General features: G+C 46.4%; 1 protein-coding gene across 1 annotated transcript in view; it reads left to right on the top strand.

The window, feature by feature from the left end:
* Positions 1-12,941, top strand: part of PTGFRN (prostaglandin F2 receptor inhibitor) — a 78,826-nt gene that overhangs the window by 600 nt on the left and 65,285 nt on the right. The gene's annotated exons all lie outside the window — the stretch shown is intronic.

Below are 12,941 nucleotides of genomic sequence, written 5' to 3'. Positions count from 1 at the left end.
CCGAGCCTCGCCCCCAACATGTGCCGGGGGAGTGGCCCGGGCCGGCTTTCCCCAGCCCTCCCTACCTGTTGGCCGCCGGGAGCCCGGCTCACCTTGAACTCCCGGCCCGGAAGGTGCTGCGGTCCCGGCCCGGGTCCCCGGCTCGAGAGCGGAAATGTGAGCCTTTGATATGCCCCGCCATAGCCGCCGCTGGCCGAGTCTCTCTTCACCCAGCCCGCGCGGAGTTGCCTTTCCAGGGAAGCGAGAGAATCCTCCAACTTCCTTCCACGAAGGTCACAGGGTGGCCCGGAGCGTTACAATGGAAATCGGCGGGCGAGTCCTGCCGTCATTTTCGTCGTGGCTAGATTGTCTGCCTCAGTCTTTTCTTTTAGCTTTTCTTGAAGCTGCCTAGCTGCGTATTTATACACAAAGACCTAAGAGCCTGGCTTCTCCAACTTTTTCTACCTGTTACTTTTCCTCCCTTACTGTCCCCTCATCTTCCACCCTCCGGAAACCCTTGGTGCCCCGTGAGGTTTTGGCCCAGCGCCCTCCCCCCACCCAAGGAATCTTTTGTGGGTTTTTTCCCTCTCCATTTTCCATTCACTCCATACACAGACACCATCTTCACGTAGATCCACATGGTGATCCTAGCCAGCCACGGAAATATGTTTATTAAGTGCCCACCATGGTACCCTAGGGCCGACTCTTAAATGCTTTGATATTCTTGGATCCTTGTGGTCAGTGTCAACCAGGACAAGATGATTCTTGTGACCTGGCCTGGGGTTCTCTTCCAAGCCCCTAGAGAAGGCAGATCTGAGTCTTTTACAGAGCGCATGGTGTGCGGTGTCCGTCCCATCCAGGTCCCAGCTGCACACAGGGCAAATGACTACTCTGCACTTATGGTCGGAGGGTCCCAGAGAAGGCCTTCTATAGCCACTCCCCTACTGGGGACACCGGGGGCCCACACTGCTCTAAGCCCCGTGACTCCTGCTGCTGGTGAACCATCCTTGCTAGCTGCTGTGTTTTCTTCCTTCACCTTGAAGAGATTTTCAGAACTGACTCCCTCAGAGAGCTCGTCCAGCCACATTGCTTCAGCTTCAGCCCGTGTGCAGAAAGCTTCCAGATCTTCCACTTAGTTTTATGGCATCTTTTCTATAGTCCCTGATGCTAGTGCTTTGTTTTTATTTTTGAAACAAAGCCTCACTCTGTCACCCCGTCTGGAGTGCAGTGGCACAACCATAGCTCACTGAAGCCTCAAACTCGTGGGCTCAATTGACTCTCCCACCTCAGCCTCCTGAAGTGCTGGGATTACAGGCATGCTCCACCACAGCCGGTGGTAGTGCTTTTAATCTTTACTTTTCACTGCGGGACCCTTGTAAGTTGTATGTTAGTGGTGCACTGCTGTTACAGTCCACACACATTTATTGACTGTGTGTGTCTAGGTCAAGCAGGGCCATGGCCTGGGTGTGCACAGATTGTGCACTGTGCAACTTCGGGAGCTGCTGTTCACTTTGTAGTCTGTGTGAATGACTCCCCCTAGAGTTGTGCAGTTCTTTGAACAACCTGGGTACCAGTTACGAGGGTGGGATGAGGTAGAACTTTGAAAACTTTGAAAACAATGCCCTTGAGTAATCATAATGAGGGGGGAAGAGGGAAGGGGGCAAAGAAAGACTGACAAAAGCAAAACAGAAGTGGGGAAAGCACAACTTGGGGAAATCTTGATTGTACTCCAGCATATCCTGTCCTGGCTGGATGCCTCCTATGAATTACACTGGGAATTTCTGTGGTGTCACTAGCCAGTGCCTTTTCGCCTGACAGTTCTCTGAACCATTGATAACCCTCCTGATAACTTTGCTGCCACAGAATCTCACTCGGTGTGACTTCAGCCTGACCTCTGGGAAGGTCTCCCTGTGTTACACTACTCTAGCACTGTACTGATCCCTGAAATGTAATACGTTGATAAGCAAGATCATCTTTCCTCCTAGGGTGTAACCTGAGTATAATCTTGGTATCACTGCTCTTTTTGACCTCCACATTCACATAGTCTCTCAGTTCTTGCGTCTCCCCATAGCACAGACTCCAGCTTCTTCCTTTCCTTCCTGTTTCTACGGCTACTGTCTTAGCCCAGGTCCCAATTGTTTCCCACACAATTGGTGTCTTCCTGGTTGGTTATTTCCTCCAGCCTCCCTTTTAAGCTCATCCTTTTCCTAAATGATCATTTTTGGGGCTCCCACCTGTTCTCACTGGGTCCTTATGACTTTCCTCCAAGGAGATGTTGCCCCTTGTGTCCTCCCCTGCAGTCTTCTCTGGTTCAGACACTTTGTTCTATCTAACCTGTTTGCTCTCCTTTATGTAGACTATATTAAACTTTCTGGCCCCTTCTACTTCTCACCTCTTGCCTGTGTATTAGTATTTCCTTTTCCCCCTAAAACTCACTTTCTCCATGAAGCCTTTCTAAACCTGCCTACCATGATCACACCAGAACCCACCCAGCCACATAGAGCAGGTTTCACATCCATTGCCTGTGTCTGATCTGTCTTGCCTGTCCACTCAGTGTGGCATTTCTTGAGTGGCCACTCAAGAAATGTGCCACATTCACAGAGAGAGTGCCACTCTGTGTGCAACCATGTGTTCAATACTGGGAGTCCCAGACAAATGACCAAGACACAGCATCTGCCTGAGCGGCTGGTGGATGTGAGTGGACAGAGAATAAAATAGCTAACCACAGGCCTGAGTGAAATACCTGACGTGGAAACCAAGTGTGGGAAACAAGGAAGGGGATGATTAATTTTGACTTGGGGGTTGGGGCTGGTTTTGCTGAAGAGGTGACATTTGAGCTGAGCCTTGAGGATAATTAGAATTTTGAAAGAAAGGATAGAAGATCATTCTAGGCTCTGGGGAAAAGCCTAAAGTGTGGATGAGTGAAAGTACATGGCTCATTCAGAAATGGCACGTAAGTTCCACGTAACTGGAGCTGGGAGGAGGAGGAAATGGGGGTGCAATTATTTGGGGGAGGAGGAAATAATGGGGGAGGAAAGGTGGGTTTGAGATAGATCCTGAAGGTTTTGCATGCTGTGCTGAGGAGTCTGGACTGGGAGGGATAGATTTCTTGGCGCTCTCGGTGCTGCCAGGCAGTCTGTGCCCTGTCATCAGAGCATATATTTACTTCATTGTATGTAGTTGTCTGTACCCTACTCTGATTGTTTCCCCTGGGGGCAGGGGCCACATTGGTTTTGTTCACTACAATGTCCCTATTACTAATAGGATATATAACCCATACTGGGTGTTTGTTACATATTGGCTGACTGAATACTTATAAATATATATGTCGTTTTATCTGTGGGAATGGATAGCCATTAAAAGTTTGTAGGGCGAGATTAGGAGGACAGGGTGATGTGTTGAGGAGGATAAACCCTCAACTAGTTCAACATAAATTGGAGAGTAGAAGGCATGGAGATTGTAGGGTGGGATTAACACATTTTCTTCATTTATGTCTTTATTTTTGTAAATCTATTGAGATACTTTTTTAAGTGTCAAAAGCATTACATCTGTATTTTAGAATTCAAATAATATAGAAGGACTTTGTATTAATCAGGTAGGCTAAACTGCTCTAACAAACTCAAAGCATAGTGGTTCAGACAATAGATGTGTCTCATATAACAATGTGAGGGAGATGCTTCAGAGGGAAGGGTTGGGTGGGAACCCTGCTTTCCACAGTCTTTCTGGCTCCCCAGCTGGTGGCAGTTCCGCTGTCTTCAACTCACAGTTTCTAAGATCACTTTGGTAGTCATCTTCACCATTCCAGCCCCTACAAAAGGAAAGAGCGTGGAGTAGAATATATGGAGGCTTTGTGGGTCAGACTTGAAAGTGGCACACATCATTTCTACACACGTTCTATTGGAGAGACTTTGGGCCCATGCCACACTAGCTGTAAGGAAAGCTGGGAAGCCATGTGCCAGCTACTAGGGAAGAAGGGAAGGACAGATTTTGAGGGAACAGCTAGCAGTCTCTGTGTTACTTATAAAGGATATAAGGTCAAAAGAAAAATCTGGGCTAAACATGTCAGCTCATGCCTGCAATCCCAACACTTTGGGAGGCCAAGGCGGGAGGACTGCTTGAGATCAGGAGATCGAGACCAGCCTGTGCGACATAGTGAGACCCCCATCTCTACTAAAAAATAAGAAAAGTGAGCTGGGTATGGTGGCATGTGCCTGTGGTTCCAGCTACTTGGGAGGCTGAATGGGGAGGATCACTTGAGTCTGGGAGGTCAAGGCTGTAGGGGACCGTGATCACACCACTGCACTCCAGCTTGGGCAACAAAGTGAGACCCTGTCTCAAAAAAAAAAAAAGGAAAAAAATGTGTCCACCCTCCTGCCCAGGCACAGCCACTCCTATCTAATGTGTGTTTTTCCTCATAGCTTCTGTACAAGGCTTTGCACCTAATGGGCACAGACTAATAATAGCTACTATTTCTAGATGGCATATCAAGTGTCAAGCTCTGACATACATTCTGGTATTTATTCCTCACAGCAATACTTTGAGAAAGTCACTATTATTTTCTCTTTATTACAGATAAGGAAACTGATGCCTAGAAAAGTTAATTAACTTGTCTAGAGTCATACAGATATTCCCTAGCAGACCCAGGATCTGATCTCAGGACTCCATTCTGTCTCTTCTAAGGAAAAGTTGACTTATAGTCGCTAAACCTTATGCTGTGTGTTGCTTGAGATTAGCTTGGGTGAAGAAGGATGATAGTGGTTTGAAAGTGAAAGTGCATTTAAAAATAGGAGGATCCAGGATTAGTGCAGCCCAGGCACACTTCCTGAAGGGAAGGATAGTGCCTGCATGCACCTCACAGGTGTGGCACCTCTGCAACCCTAGCAGGTGGCCATGTCGGCTCTGAGGACGGGCCGAAATGCAACTGTCTCTGGAAAGCACTGAAGGAGGAGGAAGGCCAGCGGGAGGAATCCTAGTGAATCCATCCAGCTTTAACAGTCTTTGAAGTGTTGTGGCCTTCAGAGATTCCTTGGCAGTCATTTTAGCCTTGTTAACAGAATTCCTGTATCTGCCAAGCTGATTAATGTCTGCCCTGGCTATAATTATTCTTATTAGCCTGCTGAATAGGAACTCTAGTTGTCAGTGATCATTCCTTGCAAGGCAGCAAGCTAGTCGACATTTATGTGGCTATTTTGTTTTAGCGATGAGCTGCTTTGCTGATTTTCCACCCATAGATTGAATGTGCATTTTCGCATTGGCACTGCGTCTGGCAGTTAAATAAGGTGTGTGCTTCTCTGTCGGTGTGTGTCTGCATCTCACTTTATGAAACAAAGTTGGAGGGATGCTGTCCAGGAAGTTCATAGCTGTTTTCGTTTAATTGCATTGGTTTCTTAAAGGCAGGGTTGCAAGGGTCATTTGACTCTGCTTTGGGAAAATAACTTGAACTGGCAAAAATTCTTCATAATTTATCTTCTGGAAAAGGCAAAGTGCTGCAGTTGGCACAGTCAGTGGTTTTTTCAATCTTGGGCTATTTCTCCCCACACCAACTGTAGTCTTTGGGAAGCAACAGAATTCGACCCAGTAGTTAACACTGTCATGTCCCAGCAATATGCGTTTCCATTAGGCTGGAGATCATGGCACTGTGCATTTGCTTGTGTTCTTTGAAGGCTGATTTCTCCACAGTACTCTGTAAGTGTTTGTGGTAGATTATGGAGTCACTAAGCAGCATGATTCAAGTCTAAGTAAAATGTTCTGGGACCTTATTTGCATCCTGTTTCACACCTTTTACAAGCAGTTGGAATGTGAAAATATTTACATCACTTGGGGTATTTCATAGGAGTGGAGAAGAACCCGTGGCTACTGTTGCTCTGTCTAGGATGAATTTGGCTTAGAATAGTGAAGAGTGAAATTGTGCCTAAGGGTTCCGGGCACATTTCAGAGTGGGTGCTACCTTGGAATCCTAATGAAATAGAGATAGTAGGCAGACAGATGAGTTACTTCTTGGAGCTTAAAAGTAACTCCAAGCCAAGAATATTCTGATAATGGCTCTTCCTTGCTCTTCTTTAGAGCTGGACAAGACAGAACTTCCCAGCTAATGGGCCACAGTAAGGGACCCACATGGGTTTCAGGTGGGTTGTCATGATATTGATACCCACAGGGAGGGGCTGCCTCTAAATCCAAAGGCCTGCTTACCCGGAGAGCTACACAGATATTATCATTTCCTGTGTGTGCTATGATTTGACGAAGGCTGGCAGTTCTCTCCTTCGCTTGGTGAACTACAGCCCTTTAGCCCGAGCCTTGGAATGAGCTGTTTGAAGATGCAAGGTGAGAAGCTCAGTAACACGGCTAGCAGCTCATTTATTCAGCAAATATTGAGCAAGTGCCTGCTATTACATGCCGGGCATTGTTCTGAGGATTGCTCTATGAACAGAGCAGACTCAGATCTGCCCTCAAAGGGTCGGACAAAATGCACTAGATGTCAGAAAGTGGACGATTGAGATGAGGGTCAAAGGGCAGGTTCTTGGAAATGCCTGCAGTGAGGAGACAGGAAATGAAAGGGAGAGTGCTAGGAGTAGTCAGGGAACAGGAGAAGTACCGGGAGAGCACGCTCTCGGAAGCAAAGCAAAGATGGGTGTGAGTGGACTTGTTAAAGAGGGATTGGTCACATGCTGCTGCAGAACTGGAAGGATAAAGACAGAGAAGCCCTTGGATATGGGCACTGTGAAGTCTGCCCAAACAGTGAAGGAGGAAGGGAAATCACAGAACTTGAGAAGTGGGTGGGGTGGGGAAGGAACTCTGAGTCAGAAACGATCGCCCACCTTTTCAAGTGGTGTGGAGCAGAAGACCACTGCGAGGGTAGTGGCTCAGGGCACGGCAGAACCAGATCAACTTAAACAGGATCCAGGAGTCTCCAAGCAGGCTCACAGGCCAGCTGGGAGACTCTCATGGCAAAGGACAGGCTGAAGAGCAGTGAGCAGCCATGACTACTGGGTGTGGACTCCAGAGAAGGTGGCATGGGGGGTTGGGGTGCAAATAGAAACCCTAGCCTTGAAAAGCCAGAGAGGAGAGAAAGGAGAGGGAGAGGAGAGCGTGCAGAGAGCAGTGTGGTGCTCTCTGCAGTCTCTGCAGTGCTCTCAGATTGCCCTAAGAGTAGCCCCAAAGCTTCCCCAGATGTGCTAGTTAGAGGTTATCTATATGTTCCCTTGTTCCCTGTCTCTCTCTTTTTAGGACAGGGTCTCATACTATCACCCCGGTTGGATTACAGTGGTGCAATCACAGCTCATTGCAGCATGAAATTCCTGGGCTCAAGCAGTCCTCCCACCTCAGCCTCCTGAGTAGCTAGGACTGCACCACCATGCCTGGCTAATGTTTTATCTTTTTTTAGAGGCAAGGTCTTGCTGTGTTTCTCAGGCTGGTCTCAAACTCCTGGCCTCAAGTGATCCTCCTGCCTCAGCCTCCCAAAATATCGTGAGCCACTGCGCCTGGCCTGTATGTTCTTTCTTTCTTTATCTGCACACATATAAAGTTTCCTCTGTGTCCCTCTGGATGTCTTCTTCCATGTTGATTGGTGGAATTAACTTACTCTCTGATAGCTTTTAGGTCTTTGGCTGTTAGGCAGAATCTCTAGCAAAGGGAGTCTTGCATTTTATAATCCATCTTTCTCTTATTCACATCAGCTAAGAAGATTTTAATAGTTTGTATTACAAATAAGCCATAACGTGTGTTTTTAAAACCTACTTCTGTTCTTTATACTCTTCCATCCTTACTTCATCTCCCAATTAAAAGAGGAAAAAATGGGGTTCAGCTTCAGAATCAGCCTTTCATTTGAATCCTGCCTCCCCTCAGCGTGAACCTTGGACAGATTTTCTAACCTCTTTGAATCTCACTTTCTGTCTCTGTGAAATGGGAATAATACCTCTCTTGAAGGTTTTCCATGAAGATTAAAAACAATATATTTAGAAGAATGCAAACATTAGTGTGTGTAAGTTCCTAGAACTCTGCTACCCCAGGTGTGTTCTGTGGACCACCAGCATTGGCAGCACCTGGGGGAACCTCAGGTCCAACCTTGTGAATCAAAGTTTGTATTCGAACAAGATCCCCAGGGGATTCAAATCCATGCTAAAGTTTGAGAAGCATGTCTGGAGGAGTGTTTGGCACACAAATTACTTGGTGGTCTGGGCTTTCTCGGTGGGACTGAGGCAAAGCCATGGTCAGAGTCAGAGCTGGAGGAGAGTGGGCTGGGGCTGGACCCCATGGGAATGTGACAGACGTTCAGTTAGCAGTGAAGGATGGAGGATAGCATAGGTCTGTAGTGGAGGCAGTGGGCCTAGTTTCCTGGCTTTATCCCACCAAGTTTGTCAGCCTAAGAGAGACAGCATCATGTGGTCTCTCCATGGAATGAGGGTGGAAGGATGAGGGATAAAGGAACCAAGGGAACTGATGAGAACATCACAGGAAAGATTAGCCAAGCAGTACAGGTGGGATAGGCAGGTGAGTGGGGCTTCCAGGCCTGATGCACCTGCAGAAGGTTTGAGGGCCTGGAGGACATGATGAGGGCATAAAAGCAGATTCTGAGGTGCAAGGGAGTGGGTAGTCTAGAAAAGTAGGAGGTGAGGGTCAGGAGAGGCAACTTCTGAGTTCCGGGTTTTGGCAGCAGAGATCTAAGAGGTGACAGGCTGGATGGCCAGTAGTGACATAAGCATTTATTCAGAATTTTTGCCTCTTCCACCATTTTGGCTGCTTGAGCTAATATCTGACTGGGTTGGGCCTGAATGGATTAGGAGAGAGGGGTGTGACTTAGAAGCATTAGCCCCAGGCATTGTGGGGAAAAGGCAGTAACCTATGACTAAGATGAATTGGGGGTTGGGGACCAGGTGTGATGCAGAGAAACCAATATGAGGGTTCTTTCCTTCCTAGGAAATTCCTGTCTACCTTTTTTGTAGCATCTATTTTGTGCCAGCCACTACGCTTTTTTTTTTTCTTTTCTTTTCTTTTTTTAGAGAGATGGGGTCTCTGTCACCCAGGCTGGAGGGTAACGTTGCAGTCGTAGCCCACTACAGCCTCAACCTCCCAGGCTCAAGTCATCCTCCCACCTCAGCCTCCTGAGCAGCTGAGACCGGCTAATGCACTTTCCATAGATGAACTTATTTAGAAGGTTTCATAGTCCCATGAGGGTAGGCGCTATTGTTACCCCTATTTAATAGATGAGCAAACTGAGTCACAGAGAGGTGAAGTCACTTGCTCAGGGTCACAGTGTAAGTGGCAGACATGGGATTCAAACCCAGATAGTCTGGCTCCAGAGTGTGGGTTCATAACCACAGTACACTAGTATGTCTTTACATGTTAGTCAAAATATATCTTTGAAAACACTGAAAGGAATTGATATAATTAGCTAAATTGTGATAACATTTGTTTCCTTGTCTTTCAAGACAGGAGGCTTGGATTTTGGCCCTCGTCCTTCTACTCACTAGTTTTGTGACCTTGGACAAGTTGCTGAATAGCTCTCAGCCCCTATAAAATAAGGGTTGGGCTAGCTGATCTCGAAGGTCTCCTCTTCTATCTCCAGAATTCTTTGAGTTCAGGCTGACCCCTGCTGTTGGCCATGTGGCCTCTTGGCCCAGCCCTGGCTTCCTGCCCATCTTCCGAGCACTACTTATGATTCTGCAGCCTGTGCCTATTGTCTCTCACCTGCCTGGTGCCTCTTCACAACAGTAGGTTGGTGCCTCTGAGGGCTCTGGAAATTGTTCGGTCCTTGTATAAGCAACTGCTGCCTCATTCCAGCCCATTTCCTGTGCACTAAAGATCTTCCCTGTGGTTCTCTAGGGTACAGAGGTGTCCCCACCACCAGGCTAACTGGGCTTTCAGGCAGACCTCTGGGGGAAGTCACAGAAACAGTAAAACAATAAGCCATTTCTAGATGACAGACTGTTTCTTATCATTACTGATTTTTTTTTGTGTGTGCAAGTTTTGATTGAGGATATCAGCCATGAGTAAGCTGGGGTTGACTAATCAAGCCTCAGCCCTCACAAATGTGACTTGTGTCTTCTCCCTTCAGCCTAGGAAAGAGCCTAGAAGATGCTCCACAGGTTGCCCTTTCCCCAGTGTATCCCAGACCACAGTGAGAAGAGACACAGACATCTTTAGACGTGTATAAATATTGCTACTACTTTGGATTTTACACCCTTCCTGAAGGGTAAAAGAGTTGAAATACTTTAATTTTTTTGAAGCAGGGTCTTGCTCTGTTGCCCAGGCTGGAGTGCAGTGGTACAGTTTTGGTTCATTGCAACCACTGCCTCCCAGGTTCAAGCAATTCTCATGCCTTGGCCACCCAAGTAGCTGAAATTACAGGGATGTGCCACCACATCGGGCTAATTTTTGTATTTTTAGTAGAGATGGAGTTTCGCCATGTTGGTTAGGCTGGTCTTGAACTCCTGGCCTCAAGTGATCCACCTGCCTCAGCCTCCCAAAGTGCTGGGATTACAGGTGTGAGCCACCATGCCCAGCCGAAGAGTTGAAATTCTGACATCTCCAATCAATAGACTCAGCTGGCCAAAAAGTGTGCTCCTAGCATTTGGGGACTTTCTTCCTTTTTGTTGCTTTGGTCTGAACAAGGAAGGTTCAAAATGATGCTGGATAAATACCACCTACTAAAAGGATACATTCTAGAAAGCCAACGTATTATAGAAGGAACTTATGTGTATGAGCTCAGTCCTCACTGCATCTTGGCTGCTGCCTGGCCCTCCCTGGCTACTTTAAGGTGCTACTGTTGATGCTGCTGCTAAGCTCAGTGGTTTTGGATGCAGATATTTTTGAGGCTTAACAAGAACTCATGAATTCTGGACCATGTTTGAAGTAGCTTGCTGTCTTGTTCTGTTTCAGAGGTGTAGGTGTGGATAGTGCTTTGTGAAACCATTGCCCCCTTTAGGATGTACTGAGAAGAGAATATTAGCTGATTTGGTGTCTGTCCAGTGTACACTACTTTGCTTATGTTGCAGTGAGGAGTTAAAAAAAACACAGATTTTTGGCACAACTATTCATTTTTCCATTTTCTGAAAGCTGGCACATCCAAACATTTTCTTATTTATTAGAAGACATTACAGTCCATCATCTTGGATTGAGAAATCCTTACAGTAAGTTCCAAGTTAAGACCATAGTGTCTAACTCATGGCATGGCACAGCACAGGTACTTGGTCACATTAGTCAAAGTAAAAAGTTATAACCCTTGAAGGAGTAAATTATTCGTATCCAACTTTACTCTTCAATACAGGACATTGCTGCTTTTCTTTGTGATCTTATTTTTTTAGTACTTCAACAGCATTAATGGAATGTTAATTGTGTTTCTGACATTGTATAAGATTACAAAGTCCAAAATGGAATGGAACCAGTTACAAGTGAATGGCGGAATGGATCATAGGTGTTTTTTAAAGGCCTGGGTGAATGAGTTATTAGATCACTGTACATATGGGGCTGTCAGAATTATAGAGATGAAACGGAGGCCAGGGACTGTTATTATTGAAAAGCTCCATGGAGCAGGTGGGACTGAAGCGTCGGGAGCCAGGAGCAGGAAATGCATTTCAGGTATGAAAGTGGGCAGTACAGTTTCTCAGAGGTAGGAGTAGATTCATGTGTACAGGATGGTGTCCCATGTGGGGATTAAGTAACTTAAGTTGGAAAAATAATAGAGAACTTAGAGGATGTGGATATTAAACTCTGAAGAAGGGAGGTTGCTGGAGAAGAGGAATGTGAGCAAAGTCACCCTGAAAGATGTTGGCAGCATCGCCAGCGCCCACAGAGCAGCTAAGAGCCAGCATGTGTGAGGCTGGAGAGGTCCGCCGGGGCTTACAGGAAGCCAGCCTGCTAAATTAAGGTGATAAGTCAGGCCATAATCCTGTTTTTGGTTGTTTCTTATAAGGAAAACAACTCACAAAACAATTACGGACGTTCCCCCCAGATAGTTTATCAGAGCGTTTCTTCAGAGGACTATGACCTGATAAGAGACACATAAGTTTTAGAGCAATGATGGGGAATTTTAGTTGGTTTTCTATGGAAACAAGGTTTATTCAATCATGTGATCTATTCATCGGAGTCCCACTTTCATTACCATTTATCCCACAAACAAGTTTCAGCGGAAACAGTAGTATGAATCCCAGAAAGCCTAGTGTCGTACCTGGCTCATAAATAATTGGGGTAGGTACCTTTGTTCGCCCATCTAGGGAGGGCCACAGAGGTAGCAAGGTGGTATACGCTGCCTAGTGGTACTCTCAGGGACCCCACGTTCCAGGACCGAGTTAGCTCACCCCACAGGCTGAAAGGTAGTTATCATGCAGCAGGATGTGAGTTTGGTCGTTAGAAAACAGCAATGATGAGGCAAGCGCTTCTTTCTGTCCAGTATGTTCATTTAAGGCATTTGGGCCTCAAGACAAGGAAGTGTGAAAACGGAGCATATAATCAAGTGTTGGTGACCCTTCTTGAGGTTTTCCCAAGTATCCCTCACTCCAGTCCTTAGAAATGACTGCAAGATAGATGCACACAGCACCTTCTTTGGTTTACGTATCTGTCTTGGAATTATTTCCAGTTATTTGATTCTTTGGATTTCAAGTAAAGCCTCATTTCCTCAGAGAAATGAGGACATGTTTGGATCCAGGAGTGCTGCCGCCTACAGCATGGGCCGGCCTGCGCCAGCTCTTGGTGGTGGGCTGTTACTCAGCCACCTTCCTTCAGAGCACAGCCATTGGTTTGTGATTTATTAGGATGAGGGTTTGTGTGTCTCACCCAACCGTAAGCAGCTCCAAAGCGGGATCGTGTCTGTTTTCGCTTACCCCAGCATGTAGGAACTTGAATCTTTGAATAATTGAATTAATGTATGTGCTTAGAAACATGCCTGTAAGATGTATATAGTATATATATTTAAAATTGTGGACCTTAAGTTATAAAGGGGGCAGAAGTTATCTATGTGTCCTAACTAT

This window comes from Colobus angolensis, unplaced genomic scaffold (genome assembly GCF_000951035.1).
Source record: "Colobus angolensis palliatus isolate OR3802 unplaced genomic scaffold, Cang.pa_1.0 Scaffold124, whole genome shotgun sequence".
Lineage (NCBI taxonomy): Eukaryota > Metazoa > Chordata > Mammalia > Primates > Cercopithecidae > Colobus > Colobus angolensis.
This window is presented reverse-complemented; position numbering and strand designations above follow the sequence as displayed.